The following is a 19,797-nucleotide window of genomic DNA, read 5'->3' on the forward strand; positions in this document are numbered from 1 at the left end:
AGAATTATTCTCTGTCACTGATCCTCTACAGAATGAAAATCCTACTCTATGTTTTGAGAGACAGCCAAAACTTTTCCTCAAGGAATGATGCATTCATACTGCTCTACTTGAAAAGCAAAAAAGGTTCCTAAACTGGTCATTACTGAAAAAGATTGCAGGAATCATTGAATCATTAAGGCTGTAAAAGACCTCTAAGGTCACCAAGTCCAACCGTCAGCCTATCACCACCATGCCTACTGAACCATGGCCCTAAGTGCCATCTTACAAGACCTGAGGTCATGTACTTTCCCAACTGTTTATATAGCACTTGAAGGATTACTTCAGACTTTTTATGTAGTCCTGTGACGTACAGAATCAGGAAGTCTGATCTTTGCTCATCTCGAGCCTGATAAGGCCTAGCCAAATTCTCACAGAGCCAAATTCTCTCAAACGGCAAGAACAATTTTTTTTTTTGTGCAGTGTAAAACAAATATTTCCCAACAGTACTCCACGGTCCTGATTCACCATTGTTTTGCTTCCCATTCTGTTCACACCTGTGTAATGTTACTGTCAAATGTAAACCGGCACCAGGTGCCAGCGCAGCAGATGGTGACTGGCAGTGCTCAAGACGTCAGTCAGCTTTCCTGATCTCCTGAAGGGCCAAATCCTCTTTGAATTGGCTTTGTTTTCAGAAATTCAGTAAAGCTGTAGCTTCACATCAAAGCTAGCGTGATTTGTGATCTTCTTACTTTCTTTTCTCAAAGTGAGAGGAATCCTCTGTGTCTATTTTCCTTCAAACCAATTGAAATAATCTACTTGAAAATAGCAGTCATAATCCCATAGTTGGCAGGTAAGACTGACACTCATTCCTTGCATTACTGTTTGCACCCCTTTTCTCTCTTTGTTGGATTAGCTACTTAAATAGGACTAAAAATTATATGCTGTAACTGCACATCCTCGAATGAGATAATGTATGGCAATAGATATTTCAAAGCATCTAGATAGATACTTAAAAATATTAGACTGACACCTCCAACACATTTTTTCCTCCAAAATATTTTTCTTTATGTGATCTCTCAACAATTCTATTTGTTCATATTCAGCTTGGCCAAGAAGACTCCAATAATCACAGCAACTATACGTAACTTCCCATGCCTCATAGACAAATCAGAGATTACTAGCATGCTAAGGTAGATATGTGGTTTTCTACCAGTTCAGGGTTCTTGCAGCTCTCCTGAACTCTGGACTCTTGCAAATACTGAAAAAGAATTTGGGGATTTGGGGAACGCTCTCAAATGATACTGTGAAGAATCAAAACCAAATAAGAAAAATAGAAAGTATGCTTTGGTTTAATCTTATGATTTGGAAAAAAAAAAATTAATATAATCAATTTGAAGATCCTGACTCACTTTTGAAAACTTGGGTTCATAGTTTGGTGCTGGAAATACATCCTTGTAATGGTACAAAAACGTTCGGAAAATACAGAATTAAAGGATCTTTCCTTTTAGCCACAATGGTACGGTAAAATATTCAAAAGGAAAAGTGGAATCTCAAGTTTTGCAAAATAGTTTGATTCTGTAATTTAATGGCTTAATAAAGAACTACAAGTGTCAGAGCCATTATGTGGATCTCAAGCTATGAGAGGAATAATGGCATTGCTATGGTAAAACAACCATAGCTAGATTTTTTTCTGAGGCTGCTCAGTGTGAGACTGCACATTTGAATATTGTTTACCACCTTAAGAAGCTTGGCTTGGGCAAAAGGTTAACATTATGCAATATATTTCATGCAGCAAGAGGCGTTACTTGTTCTACAGCCTGCCATTAGCCAGCTCATTAGCTCTGTCTCTGTAAAACTGTAAAATACTCAGTTTCTGATGAGAGGTATGTAATCAACCTTTTCCTTAGGACTAGATATTGTTTAAGTAAGTATCTTTAGAAATATCTCTGTAATAAAATGTGAAGATGAAAATCTTCATCCCTCTATTTTCAAGTACAAATATATAGAGATATTTAAAGATCCTTAACCACATCAAGAATGTGAGTACTTTTTAACAGAGGTGTGTAGATTTAAAAATCTCCACTTCATAGCTGTTTACTGGAAAATAAATACAATTCTAATGATACTTTAGAAATATCATCTCTCTTCTTCTTGTTTCCATAGGGTCATGACTATTTTATGGAATTGAGGTATAGCAATAGAATAATGTGTAATATTTCTAGTGTCAACAAAAACTTTTTTGGAGTTTTGAGATGGCCAAGGACCATCTCTAGTTTTTAATCTGTAAGTATAGACCTCTAACTTACGAATTCAGTAGCTATTGAGCTACTCATTAAATACAAGTATAAAAGCTAGGTAGAAGATTGCCTGTAGGCAAGCTCATCAAGTTTGGATTTCATATGTGCCAAGGTGAAGCCTCTAATACACCAAGGAGCACACTAGGCCAAACTGAAGCAGTTTCTTTTAATCTTTAGATTATGAAAACCTGAAGCACAATGTGTATGAATTACTATGGATTTAGTTCACACGACTGTGGAATACATTTCCATTTATATCTAATTAAATATGAGTGTGCATAAACACAAGAGAGACAATGAGATAATTTATAGGAAAACCTTGTGTACTTCCATTGCTTTAGAATACTTGTCATCTACAAAGCAAACACACAGCTCAGTGAAACAGAGAGCTCTTACTGTTTCCAACGTTCTGTTCACTTTCACTTAGGGCATGAATGCATCTGACTTCAGGGATTTAACTGAGCTGGTGAATGTGTGCTAGAAATCACTGGAGAGGAGTAAGCACTGCCAAAAGATAATGCTGATGCTGGGTCTTCCTTCAGCAATTTGAGCAGAAGTGCAGAACAAATGTCTCGTTCACAGTCACACACAAAAATCAATAAATAGATTTGAATTCTGTACCAGCTCGTTCTAGACTCCATGAGAATTTATTGAGGGAAAAAAACAACAGCAAAGCAAACAACACCCTCTGTTAGGGTTTTTCAGGAAGGCAACTAAACTTCCAGTTTACAACAAGTAGTTGTTTGCCTATCTTAATACACTAGTTTCTCCTTTCCATCTCTAATTGAAGAGGGTTTTAGCATTCATCTTTCCCACAATCCTTTATTTTGCAAGTAATTTCCCTCAGTTGAGCAAAGTATGAGAGGACAGAAAATTCATATATTCCCTTAGCATTCTCACTTATCACCAGAGGAAAGTTGTGCATGATTTGGATGTTGTAGCATGTGTGTCTCCATGGAACCACTGGTTTTGTTTATCACATCTCAAACATGGAAATGAGTGTTTCAAGCCTTAAAAAAGGCATTACAATCAAAAGAAAACTCACCACAAGCCTCCAAGGTATACTCACAATCAGCCGGAGAACAGAGGGTATTGAAAGGGCTACAAGGTATCACTATGCAAACATCTAGTAGGAGCACATTTCCTGAGCAAGTTAAAGATTTAGAAAAAAAAGACTCAGGAATTTACAACTTAAGGTCAGATGAAAAAAAATCACAAAAGAAATCAAAGAACTATATCAATACCAATACTATTGTTAATGGTAGCAAAGATGGCTGAAGAAGTGTGTGATAATCGATGATTTTAGAATGCAGTTCTCACATTGGTTCCTTATCCTAAACCTAAAATCCTATGGAGAATTTAACAGTTAACTAACACAACAATTTAAGTCTATTAGCAATTTCAACAGTTTCAAAGATCAAATACTATGTTAAGTCCTTTGGGTCCATTTATGCTCTTCTGGTAGAAAACAGAAAACACTCTGGCAAAGCAGAACAGAGGATGAATTAGAAACATAATTTGTAGATGGAGAATTAAGAGAACTCCACAGCCTATTTGCTTCATAGGATACAAAAGGTTTCCTCTCAAGCAAGTGCAGCAAGGAGTAAGGAAATATAAGAGTTCAGGTCACTTTATTTCCTGTGTTTATAAGCTTGTGAGGTACACCTGTGGATACAGAATGTTTCTAGGCCTTAAGCTTCAGAAGCAGATGATAAATTGCTATAGATAAGGAAATGGACTCTCTAAATCCACCTACAGCTGTCAAACCATACAGGCATGAACTGATCTTAGGACTCAAAGGGTGGTAAATATATTTTTTAGCACACATGCAGGAAGAACTAAAAAACTTTCTGAGCAAATATCACTAAGTGTAAGAAAGCAAGTTAAAAAAAAAAAAAGGTCTTAGGCAACTGTCCTAGCAATGATTCACTTTGGAGGGCGAGTATAAACCACCATACGATAGAAGAGCACAGCATAACCAGTGAGAAAGCTTCATAAGTAAATAATTCGCAGTTTACTGCTTGACATCACAAAGTTGTTGAAATTCCTAACATATTTGCTGGCTGTTGCTTATGGTTCTTTAGGAAAGAAAGATTCACCATCTAATCCCTGAAGTTTAGCACAGTTTCAGACCTCACAAAAGTGCAATTGAAGTAATAGTTTAGTAGCAGAAGGCACCTCAAAAATGACCTCCATCTGAGGATCTCAAGACTATAGAGGTGAATGAGAAGATCTGCCAAAAAAACACCTCTGTTAGTAAAGGCAATATTACATTTACTTTTATAGATTGGGAAAGGGCTGCTCAGAAATAGGTAAGAACAATGATTTAAATATAAACAGGTGCACAGAATCTTGTGTTAACTCATACTTCACACCACCCCCTACAGAAAAGCTTTGTATAATCACTGTTCAAGAAGGCAGTGAAGTCTATAAGATAAAATTTCTAAATGAGAGAAGCATAAAAGATGAGACCAAATTTGAGAGGTATATTAAGCACCATACCAAGATTGCGTTTTTAAAAGAATTCACCTCAGGACGTAAAAAAACCTATTACCTAAGGACATGCTGTAGTTTTGTTGCTTGGAGGTAAGAAACCAGATTAAACATTGACTGACAATAGAATCAACAGTAATGTGGGAGAAGCACAAGCACCTCCTATTTCTAGCAACACATCACTAAACACAGGTAAGAGATGACGCTCCCTAACTGATCTAGACTTTTAAATGATGTCATTTGTAGGGATGCATTCATCACTGACAACTGTGAGATAAACAGTAAACAAACGATTTGATGTGTGGCAAAACTGACACACAACTATATAGATATATAAATAGCTGTTATCAGGTCAAGCAGCAACTGCAGAGAGGCCAGACAAGTTTTTTTCCAGGGACCAGCTAAAGCAGAGCATTAGAACATGATCTTTGGATTTCACGGCATGGAAGGAATAGGAAGAGAAGGATTTGGAAAACGTGAGATAATTATTTCTGTTTGGGAGTGGGAAGGCACAGGGAAGAGGAATTTCTACACTGCAAGAGAAATTAAAAAATGGATCTCTGCTGTGGTCCTACATCCTGATGTTTTTGTGCTTTTATCATCTCCAGCAGAGCACAATAAGAAATATGATACCAAGTCCCAGCATAGCCACCCAGATGGTGTTTGACAAATCTAAAATAATTTCACAAAAAACAGTAACATCAGAGGCTCTCAGAAACAGAAGTGTTTAAGAAAGCAAAAACAGCCAGTTTTTTTTTTTTCCTATGGTACCCATTACAGACGGGCTAGTAAGCTCAGCAGAATAACATAGTGTATTTTGTTAAGATGTAGAGAGAGCATTATTAAGAGCAGATAATTTCCTTGTACTGGCATATCTTACAGCACTTTCAAGTTCTAAACTTAGAGACTTTGAACAACATTATTAAAGTATTTCACATTATATCATTAAAAAACCAACAAAATACACAGGTTTTGCATCTAAACCCTTATATTACCAAGCAATGTCATACATGCTTCATTTTGCAAGAGTACTTTACTGGCATTTTATCATCATATTTTTTCTTCACTGAAGTGTTGAAAATATTTGTTGCAATGAAATAATGAAAAATGAAAAATAATTGTGCAATTCAAGATGAGTAACAAATGTAAAATACAAATTCAAAATGGATTCACTTATATCTATCTAAGTATAATAACTATAATAAATAATGTAATAATATAGTAAATAAATAATGTAATAAATAACAAACAAAATGCAGATCATCTAATGATGAGAATACATACCTTTGCTTATGGAGAAGAAATTCCATCACAGTGCCAACTACATAAACATTGTGACTCTATACTTAGATACCTCCATCTCAATACTTTCATTTGCTCAGGCATGTTATTTTCTTTTCTGCTTATAATGAAGAACAGAGAGAGGAAAGTTTTCACTTGACTCGTTAGTAACATGAGAGTGTTTAAAATTCAAACAAAACCTCCTTGTCCTGAGAGTACAAGGGGCGGAGGAAGATGCAGCTGGAGAAATGAGTTATTCTTAGTGCCTTATGCCACCGCCTTTTGACAAGAGAGAGGACACTAAGGAGGCCATTCAAGGGCAATAATTCCTGGGTCCCTTGCATCTAGCTTCCTCTCCATACATTTTATTATGGAGTATTTTTTTGGTGAGTGAATTGAAAGCTGAAAGTTATTTCATTATTTATATTTAAAAAAAACCAAAACCTATAATAAAGACAAAAACAAAGCAAAACAAAAATGCCTATTCTGAGACAGTTTGACAGCTATTAGAAACACAGGGAAGAGATGTTATCCTTATGATGCAAAAATGCTGTGACTAACACCTGCTCTAACACAACTGATTTGCAAAGTTTACTAATGTTGCCAGGCAGAGGTTCTTGTATTCATTTGCACATACCCACAATTTTCCTTCTGGCCTTTTTAATGAAGCGAAAGGAGTTGCTTGACTCTTGATTATGAAACACTTGGCAAATACATAATCTTTTTACACAAATCAGAAGCACACAGGTTTTGATTATAATGTTAAGTCCTAATCTTCTGCTACCAGATTCAAGGAATAGAGTAACTTTAATATTAACTGTGAAGTTATTTCCATGCTTGTGAACAACAACTGCTAACACTCAAGAAAGATCGTTAAACAACTGAAATGCTTCCAAATAATTTATCCAAAATAAGTTTCCATCGGGAAACTGTCATTAACACTTATGTTAGCCCTTAAAAATGAACAACAGCTCTGATTTTAAAGCCATTTCAAATTCTTGATTTAAACTTCAGATTTTACATTATTTTCATTTGATGTCACTAACTACATTTGTCTGAAACCCTTCCAAACAGATGCCAGTGAACACTTCTAATTGCTCCTTCTTTAGAAAAAACTGTCATAGCAGATCAACGTTATTGATCGTCAGATTAACAAAGTTGAACAACTGAAGCAAAGCAGCCAAATGGAAGTTGAATGAAAAGGATGGCAGGGAACAAACTTTGGTAGAAAGAGTTCCTGACTCCTGGTCAGCACTGCAAAGCCACAGGCTCCATTACTGCTTTTCTGGATTTTGACAGCTTTTTGGTGAAGTATCTGAGCCTAGATCGTACTTCAAAACAGAAGCAATAAATCCAATTCTTACTGGTTTTAGTTGCTTTTAACGCAAATACAGGTCATTGTATCCATGGCCTCCATTAGAGAGGAATAAAACAGCAACAAAGCATGAAGTTTTAAAGATATGGATTACATAACATTTTCATAAGACCTAGCTTGCATTTTTATGCCAAGTGAGAAAAATAGTAACAAAAAGGCACAGCTCTCACAGGGATGCAAATTCTTTTTTAAAATAGAGTGGGAAAGCGTATTTATGTTTTAAATCACAAACAAGGTATCTGGAAACTAACACAGCAGCCTAATCGCAGAGCACATTAGTGTATGACCAGGCCTGGGAACAACTACAGTATAACCATATCAATTGCCTTTAACAAGCTATATCCCTGCATTTGCTTACAATAATCAATATTCTTCTCACACTACTTTTGTAGATGTTAATAACACTAAGCAAACTAAGCTTTCACCTCACTAAAAACAAAGAATAACTCCTTCTCTCCTATCAAAGACAGGATTTGTAGCTCTTATAGGGAAGGGACTGGAAAATGAGAACCCAAATCAGTTTCACCATTTCTAAAAGATGTGTAGAGATAGCAGATAGGCATGGATACCAGACGCACCGCAGTCATAGTTACCTGTTAGAAGAAGAAGGACAGAGAGGAAGGTCAGGAACTTAAATCAATGGAAGACCTAGTAAACAAGTGTGCTGCTAAGCAGGGAACTGGAATCACCCTGAGACAAATCAATGTGATGTTACTTTAAATAGCGTTGTTGCTTCCTCCCTAGAAAACTGTATGAAATCAAACATTTCATGCAGTGATGTATTGCAACTTTTCCTTTAATCTCTAAGTCATTTATTTATTTTGTTAGGGCATTGACTTTTAGTCTAGTTATAACAAACCCATAGCATCATCAGGGAATACATGGCACAGCTTCTGCAGCTGTGGGAGATTCACATCTGTCCTCTTGGCCTCTCCCCATCCTTGAATCCCAGTGACCCGCTGATCAACAGCATGGGTTGCGCCCATGCAGTTTGTTTTGCTCTGGCAGGTGCTGGCATTTGGCAGCTTCCCAGCAAGCAGACAGTTGCAGGGAGATGAAAACTTGGCTGCAAGTCAGAAAGCCAGCTCACAGAAAGCATGGAAGGATCTGGATGATGCAAAGGTGTTAAACCCCTTTGGTGTTTTCAAAGTCTTGAAACGGCCACAGGCTGCTCTGAACTATGCTGTCTGCCAGTAGTTGCAGGCTCTTTCACAGAAGCTAGAATATCAACAATAAAAAATCCATTTGAAATTAAGCATAGCCAAATATTTACCAGAAAACTCAGAGGATGTCCCTTCATTATCTTCCAGCTCATGACAGACTAAATTACATGAACTACCCAAATCCTGCTGTGCAGATTACTCGCAGCTACAAATCTGACTTGAGGCAAGAGATCTATAGCTTTTCCCCTAAATGAAGTCCAGCAAGGGCTTTCTTCTTCTGTTGTTTAACAACTGGAACCCTACAGATCCTACACTAACAGATAAGATCCCTTTGAAGTTGCTAGTAAAGCTAAAGACAATCCATCACAAAACTGAGGGTATTTTCCTAACTCATTGTATTTTAATGTTGAGGATCCCACATCTAAGCAGTGCATAAAGCAGTAAGGCAAATTCTTCCTCCTTCTCCCCCTGCTCTCTCTGTTCACACGTTTTCAGAACACTAGCATAAAAGCAGCCCTCAGCTGTTGACTTTGGGCTAAACTTAAGCAAGAAAGGGTAGTTACCCATCTAAATCCCTTTGTACTACAACTTACTAAACTAATTGTCTTAATTACATATAGATAGCAATGCGCAAAGCATGGGTATCATCATCAGGAAGAGATGAGCAGTAACATCAGTGAGATGTTATTTCAAGCCTTCTCAGCCAACTTTATCTACTTTTAACATATCAGTTTCCCCTGGACTGATGCTAATCCCTGCTCATTCAACTTACACTAAACAAGAGTTATATTATCAGGAGACCTCTGCATGTAGACCACCCAATTATATAGCGTGACTCAAAATTAATCATAAAAATCCTGATGCTGTCATCCCACCTGGAATTGATGTTTTGTCTGTTTGGACAGAGCATTGTTGTTAAAACAGGCGTTTTAAGGAACTGGCACATTGTTGTCAGCAACTTCTTAGGTCACAACCACACTGGACTATTTGCAGCTATGTGAAAATTCCAAGAAGATTCAAAGCAGAAAGATTTTTGCCTCTAAGGTACATAGATAACAGATATTTATATTCCAAAACTGTACATGTACTTCGCACAAACAAGAAATTATGCAAGGTTTATGACAGCATAAATGGGACACGTACCCTGCAATGACCTGAGACTCCATATGCTGGACTAAAGTTACTTTAGAACCATAGAATGCAAATGGAGCAGAACTGTAAAAGAAATCACAGTAAATACAGACAGATTTGTAACACATAATTTCTTTTAATAGTATAGACACCAAATGCTAGGGTGCTTTTTTTTTTCATTTTGATTTTAATCTAAACACACAAACAACAACAGTTATTCTACCCTTGTTGGAGCAAGAGCTAATACATCTCATTTATACTATGGTTAGACACTGCACAGTTACTAATCTACAGAAAGCTATCCCTAATTAGTGAGTAACCATGCTGTAAAGTTAGAAACCAGGATATGAATACCTTCAAAGGGGAGCACTGGTTTATTTTCAGAGCTAATTTTAAGAAGGCTCTCAAAAGCACCTGGGCAGCATGCATATTCAGACCAATGTGTGTACAGAGAAAATCTGATTTTCCAAAACACCTTGGATAGGGGCAGGTAGGGTAGAAAAGGCCTCTGCATTACCATTGTACCCATGCTAGACACAGTTATGTATGCACAAGGATAAGAGCACTAGAGTTGTGTGGCAACTACATTTTTTTGAGGAACTGGAGGCATAACAAAAGAAATCAGCCATGAATTCAAAGTTTCACACAAGCAATGACTTTCAGTTACTTACGGGGAACACCCAGTCTATCAGCCTTTCAACAAGTGCTTATTAAGGAGCCATTAATTACCATGTATCCAAGTTCTAGAGTATTTCAGTTTCCTCAGCTCTGATATTGTTGTTCTTGATACACCAGCACTGTAACTAATCCTCTGCCCTTATGACTGACTGTGTATTTGTTTTTAGTGATATAATCAGACTGGACTGAATGTTTTATAAGAAACATGCTGTTAAAAGGACCATTTGAAACTCTTTGACTTGTTTGGACAACGGAGAACTTGGCTGTCCCTATTATGGCCTTTTCTCTGTACAAACACTGCAACTGAGAGGGAGGAGAAGGTGATTTCAACAAACGCTATAAAACAGGAATTTGGGGTTTGTTGTGAAGATTTCCTCAAGAAATTTGGCAGTGCTCTGTGCTTCCTCAGGTCCAATTTCACAGAATCCTTTCTGTCAGACCAGTTCCTTTCCTTTTCCAATACCTTTTCCACAACCTTTGCTGAACCAAACAGGGTTTCTCTTGCCCCCTCTGCTTCACACTTCTTCCTCTTTTGTTTCATTCCTCCAGCTATAATAGTGTGGGTGCTGGAATCAAATTGACAACATAAGCAGACTCAGTTTATGGCTTTTCAGATGCCCCTATCCATCCTCCTAGTTTCAGTAACCAGTAAAGGTATGCCAGGATGTGTGTGGACTGCAAGCTACGACTGCCTTGCTAGTAACATGATTGTGACTCATCATCATTGGGAAATATCTAACAGCTTGCATAAACAAAACTTCCAGATGCATTTTGTAGATGCCTTAGTTTAGAAAACATTCCTGTCATGTAAATGAACCTGACATTTTGCTTCTAAATTTTAAAGTAGAAATGCTTACTCTGGTATACAGCTTTGCTAGCTTAAGTTAGCATTCAGCAGTTCTTTACATATGCTCTCTTCAGCCTTTCAGTTACTACAACTGCACTCAAACTAAATCCTGGTGAAAGTTTAGCTTCAGAGATGTACCATTCCAAATTATGATATTGCTAGATTTACATGTCATGTACACCATCTTCAGGAAACAGTACATTTCTGTATACTATGTTGTAGGCAGACAACTCACTACAAAACACACAGAAAACTAGGAAGCAGGGATTGAATAAGTTTGTTTTCAAATTTTTCTTATTCTCTTCATTGACAGCAAGAGAGAGAAATCCAGATACTTTGCATCTCATCACTGTCTTCCAACACTGGAGGATCAAGCTGTATTCCTGATTTTATATCACAATCTTACACTATACTGGAGGCTACGCTAAGGCACATGCAAGATGAGGAGATGATCTGAGACAGCCAGCACTGCTTCACTAAGGGCCGAGAGTATTCGACCACTCTCATGGTCTTTTACTGTAGAGTGACAGCATCTGTGGACAAGGAGTGGCAACTGGTGTCTGCCTGGGACTCCTACAATGCCTTTGACATACTCTTGCACCTCATCCTCATCTCTAAGTTGGAGAGACACAGATTTGAAGGTTAGAGAACATTAGACTATTCAGTGGATGAACAATTGGCCAGATGGTCTCAGCCAGAGGATTGTGGTCACTAGCTCTATGTCCAGGTGGAGGCCAGTCATGAGTAATGTCCCCCAGAGGTCAGTCTTGGGACCAGTGCTCTTCAAACTCTTTATCAACAACATAGTGAGATTGAGTGCTCTCTCAGCAAGCTTGCTGATGACACTAAGCTGAATGGTACAGTTGATACAACAGAAGACAAGGATGCTATCCAGAAGGACTTGGACAGACCTGATAAATGGGCACACGGGAGCCTAATGAGATTCAACAAGGTCAAGTGTAAAGTGCTGCGCTTGGAACAGGACAATCCCAGATATGTGTAGAGACAGAAAGAAAAACTCAATGAGAGCAGCCCTGCAGAGAAGGACTTAGGGGCTCTTTTGGACAAGAAGCTTGTCATAAGCCAGCAAGGTGCACTTGCAGTCTGGAAGACCGACAGTATCCTGGGCTGCACCAAAAGAGGAGTGGTCAGCAGGGTGAGGGAGGTGATTGTCACCCTTTCTTCTGCCCTTATGAGGTCCCATCTGAAGTATTGTGTCCAGGCCTTGGGCTTCCAACACAAGAAAGACATGGAGCAGGATAGAATAGGTTCAAAAGAGGGCTAAGAGGATGATCAGAGAACTGGAGCAGTTCTCTTAAGAAAACTTAAGAGAGCTGGGCTTATTTAGTTTGGAGGAAAAAAGGCTCTGGGAAGACCTCACTGCATCCTTCCAGTACTTAAAGAAAGCTTTCAAACAGGAGGTAGACTGACTTTTTACATGGTCTGATAGAGATAGAAGAAGTGGGAATGCTTTTATACTAGAAGAGGAATGATTTAGATTAGATATTAGGAGGATTTTTTTTTACTCAGAGGGTGGTGAGACACTGGAACAAGTTGTCCAAAGAACGTGTGGATGCCGCGACCCTGGAGTCGCTAAAGGCCAGGCTGAATGCGTCCTGGGCAGCCTGATTTATGCTATCCACAGCAGGTGGGTTGGAACTAGATCTTCAAGGGCCCTTCCAACCCAAGTCATTCTATAATTTTACACCACAAGGTCACAACGGACTTCTTCACAAACACAATACAGCTTTATTACTCTCCCTCTTTTATATATAGTCATTGCAAAGAACATTGACCTGAACTGCAGAACGGCTCCTTAAAACCAGAAACAATCAGATCAACTGCTAGATACCATGAACCACATAAGGGCACAGGCTGTACCAGCTCATTTGTGCAGTCAACAGAACAGCTGCAGTTACTTGTTACTGGCTTTCAAAAAAATTTCAGCACTTGTTAAGAGATTTTCCATTCCCAGTCAGCTTGAAGACAGAGCTTCTCTGTTTGACGTATCTCTATGAGCCCAGGTATTGAGACATAGTCTTCATCCTGCTACTGCCCCAGACTCAGTAGACTTACTGAATCCCAATTTTTGATTTTATTCTGCCTTGCAAAAAATAACCAAAATAATATAGAGTTATCCAGCTCTATATTGTCCCTTCCCTGACAAGAGTAAGATGTGTATGTGCTCAACAAACCTTGAAAGCAGCAGCAATGAAGCAGCAGGAGAGAGGTCTTGACATGTTTATCTCTGCTGCTACCACCATTACCCTCCATCAAAATATCTACCTCTTCACATTTCAGAACAGACACATCTACCTAATTGAGTTTTGGAAAAAGAACTGAACTTTTGGTGGTGAAACCACACAGTGTCCTGTGAGGCACATAGCTGGTTCACATAACAGCTTGATACAAAACAGCAGTCTTCTCATGAGGAAATGAACTAACCCTTTGTATGTTTCCAGATTGAAAATACTGTATGCTAGCAAACACATACAATTAAGATTGAGAATCTCTACATATTCAGTGTTTGTTGTTTAGCATCAAACATCAAAAACAATTTTAGGATATGACTCCCAATAGAACCTTCATGACCCAACCAAAGGAAATACACTAGAACACATGAAGTCATGGGGAAATGAAAATGTCTTGTGCTACTGCATCATAGTATTTTTGTATGGAGATACATTTAAATGGTCAACATCAATTTCTTTTTCTTCCATAATGCCCCAAAGTAGCACTGATTTATGCACATTAGTGAGACTAACAGTATGCCAACAAGACGTCATAAAAAAGCTTTCTGCATTGGAACTCTTTGATCTGTTCAAACAACAGTTTGCTAAATTATTGAAGTAGTTACCTTGTACCTTCAGCAGGACATATGATCAAAGGTTTTCTGATCTATGAACTGGGGAGATACTTCTCAGCAAAAGAAAGTGTCTGTTTGTCAAGTTGTAGGACTACCTTGATTACCTTAAAATAATTATCATAATCAAATGCACAAATTAAATAATACAAAATTTAAATCAGTTAATTTATGAGATTGTTAGGGTATGTTTGTCACTTCAGCACAGCAAAGCATACATTTTATAAGAAATGCTGAAAACTGGACTACAAGATTTTTGTTCCTAAAAACTTCTATTTACAAGCTTGTGAAGTTTCATCCATATTTACAAATAAATTTTGGAACAAATCCAAGTCTATGCAATAAACTTGGAAAGTGTGCTTTCCTTTCAGCAACTGCAGTTGTTACTTCTTATTCATCATGCCTTTTTCACCCTCTCTGAGAATTTTCATAAGAATTCCAAGAGTGTACACAGCTTTACTCCATATTTCTTTTTTTAATATATACCACTGGTGTTACTTTCTGCTTCATAGGAAGCACAGTATACTTAACCAACTTCTTTTTTTCCCCCTATAAATGAAATGGTTCAATTTCTGCTCACAAAACAGTTTTTAATAAATTGTTATATCTTAAACCACCGAGGAGCTTCACTTCAGCTAAACAAGTCCCCCATGCTAGCAAATAAAGTATTCAAACCTCCTAAATTTAAAAAGAAATAAGCAGGGACAGCTACTTATCATATGCTCCATATAAGCATACATTTTGACTCTAATTTAGCCAATTACACCAAAAACAACCTTCACTGCTGCAGTTCAAAACATATTTGAGATTCTTGAGTAGATTTTGTAGTGAAAACTTTAAGTCTTATTCTGAAAATTCCGTATCAAAGGTGTTAATTATCCTTACAGTCAGATCTAGTAGTTTAAAATCAATGTTAAGGAATATTTTAATCTTTGTAGCATGATCCGTCCTGAGATCTGTCAGGCTTTAGACGACTCAGAAGCATGCTTATGACTTGTGCCATTCCTGTTCTTCACACCTCCTAATACACCCTCAAATGGTCTTACTGTGTTTGGGATCTGAAACTTCAGGAGAAAGAGATTTCTGAATATTTTCTGGAGGAAAGGAAATTAACTGAAATATCTATAACTTCGTAAGTAGTTATTCTTGCTACTTAGAGAGCTCTTAGCTCATCTTTGTTTTACCATTGTTTCAGTGATTTGAAGTGCTTTACCACCCTACCATCTCAAGGCAACATTCATCACATTTTATTCTTCTTATCAACTCTTACCAATGAAATTATTTCAAATGGTACCATACAACTGCAAAGGACATACAAGCATGGCACATACCACTGCCACCTACTTAATCTTGCTAAGCAATTTTGCATACACATTAACCATTGCAGTGATTAATATGCATCTTGAAGTGCTATCTATGGCTAAATAACTACATAATACAGTTTTCAGCTTGTGAAACAGGATTTGGAAATGCATAATGCTCAGTAAATCTTATTCATAAAGTCAAGAGGAGGTAGAAGGGGTACATTTTGTCATGGAATGAAAGTATAGTTGAATCTCTGAAACCTTTGTTTTTTAAAAAAAATAAAACATTGTCTGAAGACAAATGTAAGTTGCTAATGTGCCTTGCACAAGAAGTCAGATGAAGATACCTCTTACAGTATCTTATAGTAAATGTCCCCAGTCAGAAGAAAAGAAAAATCATACTTACAAACAATAATTTTAATAGTGGTCAAACTGTGTCTTGTCTGCACAACTACCAAAAATTAAATATTGAAGAGTGCAATAGCTTACATAAGCAGTTCCTCACAAATCATATCCATTCCCTTAAGTCCTCATTATTAGTTAAAGAAATATTTGACAAGTTTCACCAAGCGGTGCAAGTAAAGTACTGTGCTTTTCTTCACTTACTGTTTGATTGATATTTGAAAAATCTGATATTAGATGATTGTATCTTAGATTTATTTTGGCCAGGTTAGTTTTGTTTTCTTCTCATTCCTGGACAGTACATCTGAATGCTGAGCCTTTTTTTTCCTGCAGATCATTTTTATAGTATCCTCAAAGGATAGAAAGAACATGCCTTAAATTCACAAACAATACTGAATTTCTGCAGGACTTATTTCCTTTGACATTTTATTCAGGGGGAACAAGACAAAAAACAAATGTTAAAATAAGGGCAAGACATCAGCAATGCTTTTTCAAATAGAGCAGATGAAGTAAGGTATAATGAATAACTTATTCACAGTACTAAACAACAAAATCCAAAGGCCTGAAATTATTTGTCTTTGAGTTTGAATGACATGAATTCAAAAACATTCCCAGTTTGTTTTCTACAGATCATTTACTATTTGATAGATATATTGGGGAACTTAAGACACGTAAGACCACCAGAAGCTACCATAGATTTGAGTTAGGAGCCCTTTGCTTTCTGGGAAAAGCATGTTAATCTAGTTTCCCATCCACTCTCTGTCAGTGAAAAAAAATATGTCTCAAGCACAGAACAGAAAGCTTGTATCTTAACACTCTGCTGTGGCTGGGTGTGGTGATTTTTGCTACTCCTATAGATTATCATATCTTGCTGCCCATTTTGACTAGGATACTGCTGCTCACTCCACATACTGGTGAAAAACAGCCCTTAATGAAGAGTTTCAACAAACTAGAAATGCAGAACTGCAGCATGGGAAAGAAATACCACCCTCAAAAAAGAAAAAAATAAAAGATTAAGGGAAAAATCTGCAATAAAACTGAAGTGCCTAGCAGCCACTTAACTCCAGTAAGAGATATGTGTCTAAGTCCTTCTATTGGCCTTGGCTTGCATACTGCATGCAACACAGACTGTCACAGAGGTAGGAGCTGTATCCATGCTGTCCAAGCACATTAACCTCATGGAATCACCCTTGTTTTTATATATATATGTAATCTCAACAATTATTTCATTACCAAAAGAAGAGATAGAAAGTGAGTTGAACCCTGAAGTATCCCGAAATTCCAATTAATATTGGCTTATTTGATGATACAACTTACTATCAAAATCAGAGCAATAAGAAGACACTTCAGCGCCACAGCTACCTCATCCATCAATGCCAGAATTGCTCACAGCTTGATTTTTCTCCATCAACAAGCTTACAGCATCTGTGACAAAGGCAATGGCAGTAACTGCCAGGAGAACGCACACATTGTCCTGTAGGCTTACCTTCAAATTCTTACTTGTGTGCTCTGATTATGGAAAAGGATTTAATCATTTTGCAAAACATGTGGCTATACAAGTGATCATTATTTAAGCCAGTGAAAAATTTAGCCCTACTTGACTAGTTAAGACTATCTGAGTTGATTTTGATTATTTATAAATACCTGAAAAGAAGGTTATAGTCTAATAAATATATTCAACTGTTTTAAAAGTTTGTCAATTGACAGTCGAATATATTTATTAATATATATTTATAACAGTTAATGTAGTTAACAGAATTAAATTAGCTCATGCTTTCTATATTTATATCGCCATCAAGTGGAGCTGAACATACTATTACAGTAGCCTAAACAAAACACAACAGGTTGTGAAATAACATCTTTAATAAAGAGGCTTCACAAAAATGTATGTGCCTTGTTACTTGAATATCTTCAGCACATCTCGAACGTACCTTAAATCACTAGCCTTGTATTATAGTGCTTTCTGATGGGACGACTAAGACTCAATGACATCCTCTGCTCTCTTCCCAAAGCTGGCATTTTTACAGCCAGACTGTAGGTGGCAGTAGTTCGATAGTTATTTATTTGGTTTGTGAAATCAGTTTGCAGAGGACAGAATCAAAAGGCCTCCGAAGGAAGCCTTTTCTCTCTGGCTGTCAAGATGCTAAGATGCTCTTTGCTTGAGGTGTTTTTGTTGTTTTTTTGTTTGTTTCTTTTTGTGGATTTTTATTTTAATTTTTTTTATCTTTTGCTCACTCAAATAATATTGTGCTCTGTGCCTGAAAAAGTAGAGTTAATTCTCTTTGGAAGTGCTGCAATATTCATCATTCTCAGGGGAAGGAGATGTACTATAATATTTTCATAACACAATTTACAGTTGCATGGGCTTATTTTGATATCTAAAAGCAATATTGTACAATTTTCTTCAGAAGTATATTGTTCTGCATTGTACTTTTTAAATTTTAAACAAGCAGCAAAAGCTGAAATAGGCATTTAAAAAAAAATCACTTAGAACTGTAAAGTTCAGTTTCATGGATTGTGATTCAATATTCAGGGTAAAAACAGTAAGAAATCCAGACTAGTGACAAAACCTGGATAGCATGTACTGGTGGGCACACTAGAAATAGTACAATTTATTCTCTGCTGAGTTGAGCAAGATTGGCCTGGCTACCAAACAGAGCTGAAGCTGGTCAGACACAAAATTAAATTAGAATTAAATCCTTCTTAAGCTACTTAACGGACTTAATGTAATTAAACACCAAACATCATAGGTGACTCAAAATTTGTATATTTTTGGGCATGCAATCATGTAAGGAATATTAAGACTGACTCAGCAACGCATCAGCATTCATATAGATAGCATATCTTTATTTGACATACCAAAAACTGTATCTTACACAAAATACAACAGGACTGCACTTATCTACATGATAAAGGTACTACTTTTACTCATCCCTTCAACTCACTGTTTACCAAATAAGCAGCAATATCTCGCTCTATTTTCCCTGGTCCACATGTATTCCTCTGTCTTGGCCAATGAAACTTAGTACTGGTCTGAAAGCACGTTGTTGATTTGCCCATGGCTTTTCTTTAAATGTTACTTACCCCTATGGTAAAAACAAACAAACGAACAAAACTAACTTTACTAGACTCACCTTCCTTTAAGGTTGACATTTGCAGCCTCACAGCTACACGTGCCCCTAATACTTCAGCAGCACATCCTTTCCCCCTTCACTTGCCCACATACACATTATAGACCTGACCAAATATTCGTTGTTGCTTCTTTATGTATCAGTTAGCCTTCATACTGATGTCCTTAAGAAGACATCGATAGTTCCAATTCTTAACAGAACAAATCAACCTTGGGAGCAATGTTTTAAGGACACTTTTGCTGCTAAAATGGATTTTGTATTAAAAATACAAGAGGAAGAAACGCACTAGTGCGGATAACCTGACCTTACCCCAGCCTGAAAGCAAGGCCCCAGACCAGGCAGACTTTAGTAAAGAAAGGAATCTCTGATTTATCATTAGCACCAGTTTTCTCTCTATGGATTATTTCCAACTATTTGAACCATACAATGAGTTAGAGTGAATTCAATCAAGCGATTGCAAATCTTACACAACACACTGCATCCCATAGTGCCCTGGCCCCAGAGCAAAGGAAAGATGAAAGTCTGGCATATTGGTTTCTGTGGGCAGGTCCTCAGTTAAAGTAACTAGAAGACAAGGATTCTTAGGCATGGTGTGCTGTGTATTTTCCATAACCTCTCACATTTATTGATCACTTCACAATCACTTTCAAACCTTTCTCCTGATGACATTTTCTCCTGCAGATTTTGAAGCTAACTCTCCAACTCTGGCACTGCATGCAGCATTAAGCACATTTCAGAAAGTTATGTGTGAAGGTTCTACGTTTTGATTTTCTACATCACAGCCTATATTTGTCTGCAGAATCTCCCTGTGTCACTGTTACCATTTCACCAGAGTCAGCTCCTCTCTAGCATT

This window comes from Phasianus colchicus, chromosome 4 (assembly GCF_987193195.1).
Source record: "Phasianus colchicus chromosome 4, bPhaCol1.hap1.1, whole genome shotgun sequence".
Taxonomy (NCBI): domain Eukaryota; kingdom Metazoa; phylum Chordata; class Aves; order Galliformes; family Phasianidae; genus Phasianus; species Phasianus colchicus.